Source organism: Echinops telfairi, unplaced genomic scaffold, assembly GCF_000313985.2.
Source record: "Echinops telfairi isolate 266 unplaced genomic scaffold, ASM31398v2 ScPeMD7_7469;HRSCAF=8507_1, whole genome shotgun sequence".
Classification (NCBI taxonomy): Eukaryota; Metazoa; Chordata; class Mammalia; order Afrosoricida; family Tenrecidae; genus Echinops; species Echinops telfairi.
In genome coordinates this window covers 107,644,280-107,646,290 of record NW_022111373.1, presented here as the reverse complement: position 1 = coordinate 107,646,290, position 2,011 = coordinate 107,644,280, and the positions used below count along the sequence as shown (strand labels likewise).

General features: G+C 39.5%; 1 protein-coding gene across 1 annotated transcript in view; it reads left to right on the top strand.

Moving 5' to 3' along the window:
- The window catches only part of CCDC152 (coiled-coil domain containing 152), a 60,653-nt gene that overhangs the window by 46,331 nt on the left and 12,311 nt on the right, over positions 1 to 2,011 (top strand). The gene's annotated exons all lie outside the window — the stretch shown is intronic.

Genomic DNA, 2,011 nt, shown 5'->3' with positions numbered 1-2,011 from the left:
TACAGGGTCAGTCTGAGTTAGAATCTATTAGATTTTCTTTTCGGTCTGGGAGGCTGTGCAATACACTTTGAGACTACAGGTTGGACACTAATAGCAGAACACAGCTTGAGAAGAGTGGAAAATAAGAAGAAAATTGAAAAGCCACATATATGGAAAGTGTGTGGGCAATTTAGAGTGTCAAAAATATAAGAATACATAGCAATTTTTATAAATATTTTGATGGTCTAAATGTTTCTTCAAGTTAGACAGTAAACATTTCAGAACACATGTAATATATAGAAATCAATGGATAATCGATTTTCAGTGTTTCAGCAGTGAGTGACTCCAAGCTTCTTTATAAGAACTTTTCTTTTAGAACTTTCCTTAAAGCTCTTCTTTTAAGAGTTTCTGTGCACAGGAAAAGTTGTGCCATCTTCTAACAAGAATGAAATTTTTTCATTTTAATAACGGAATTTGAACATGGACAGACCCATTTGGGGTTTTAAAACATTTGGATCTCTATGAATAGTACCAATCAATCAGTTAGTAGGCATAGTGACCCTATTGGACAGAGTGGAGTTTCTCCTGTGGGTTTCTGAGACTGTAAATCTTTATAGGAGCAGAAAGTCTCACTGCAGAGGGCCTGGTGGGCTCGAATAGCTGACCTTATGGATAGCCATCAAACACATAACCCACTATACTGTACCATCAGGGTTCTTATTTCTGGCCCCTCTCTCAGAACAAATTGGAACTTCCTGCCATTATGTTCCTAATAAAGATGAAGTGACACTTGGGGAAAATTCAAAAATTATCTAATGTGCAATGTTCAATATATATTTGCATCAAAGGGCACCATATGAAGTATAAATTGGCCTAAACATTTAGTACAACACAAACTACCTTAAATAGAGCCAGCTTGTATGTCCTGTATCTCAGGCTAGCTTACAGTACCTTAAAATATCCTGATTTTTTAATGGATGAGTAGAATGAAGAGTCATATATGGCATATGTTCTGTATCTCAAAATATAGAGGTGATTAGGGAAAACTGGTGCCATTTTGGGGGCATTTGAGGCACCAAAATGTGTTTTGGCCAGTGGTTCAGGAAACCCAATACTCAGTACCATTTAGTAGATTCGACTCATAGTGACCGGATACGACAGAGAACTACCCCATAGGGTCTCTATAGTTCTAATCTTTACCCAAGCTGACTGCCACATCTTTCTCCCATAGCTTTTTTAAAAAATTATTAAAAGATCATTTTATTGGGGGCTCTTGTAGCCCTTATAATAGTCCATACATCAGTTGTATCAAGCATATTTGTACATATGTTGCTATCATTATTTTCTAAACATTTACTTGCTATTGAGCCCTTGGTATCAGCTCCTCTTTTTTCCTTCCCTCCCCCTCTCATGACACTGTAAATAATCATCAATTATTATTTTCATATCTTACACCGACCGCTGTCTCCCTTCCCCCATAGTTTCTGTTGTTCATCCCCCTGGGGTAGGGAGGGGCCAGGGACAGTATGTGTCCATCATTGCAGTTGGTACCCCCTTCCTCCCCTCCTCTTCCCACTTTCCCCCTACCCTCCTGGTAATCACTACTCTCATTCCTGTTCTTGGATTCCATGTGTCAGGAATTCTTATCTTTTATCTGTACCTGTATAACATGCTCTGGTCTAGCCTGCAATAAAAGGCAGGCCTGGGGTCATGATAATGGAGGTGAGGGTGGGGTTGGGGGGTTGTTCAAATCTTCTATCTTGTGCTTAACTACTATGCTGGTAGGGCTGCCTCTCTCACTCAGTAGTTACCTGCATTTTACCACCAAGCCTCTGCGCGCTTTTCTGATGGCCATTCCAGAGTGAGGAGAGAGCTTCTAATCCTCAACAGTACTCTCTCCTCAGCAGAATTTTTAAAAGTCATTTTATTGGGGGTTCTTAATCACAATCTGTACATACATCTGTTGTGTCAAGCACATTTGTACATTTGTTGCCACCATCATTCTCAAAACATTTGCTTTCTGCTTGGTATC